Consider the following 353-nt stretch of genomic DNA (forward strand, 5'->3'; position numbering starts at 1 on the left):
GGGGCAGGAGCTGCTGGGGAGCAGGACCCTGCCCACGGGCAGACAAACCAGCACCTCTGGACTTGCTATTTTACTTATTTAGTTATTTATTCCCTCCCCCCCTCAGACTCACTGTTTTTTGGTGGAGTCGCTGTGTTTTTCCCGCAGCTTCACTGTTTATTTTCTTCTCTCCCCCTTTCCCCAACCAGGGCCGGGTCAAGCCCCCAGAACCTCCCCACATCACCCCTGCCGTGACCTTCGCAGTGCCGGGCTCCGGGGCGATGACAGCCCGCGGGGTGGGGATGCTTTCCCCAAACCCGGGGCTCCGGAGGGGATGGGCTGAGCCCGCTGCCCGCCCCGCCGGACCCGCCGCG

This window comes from Chaetura pelagica, unplaced genomic scaffold (assembly GCF_000747805.2).
Source record: "Chaetura pelagica isolate M959 unplaced genomic scaffold, ChaPel_1.0 scaffold132, whole genome shotgun sequence".
NCBI classification, from domain to species: domain Eukaryota; kingdom Metazoa; phylum Chordata; class Aves; order Apodiformes; family Apodidae; genus Chaetura; species Chaetura pelagica.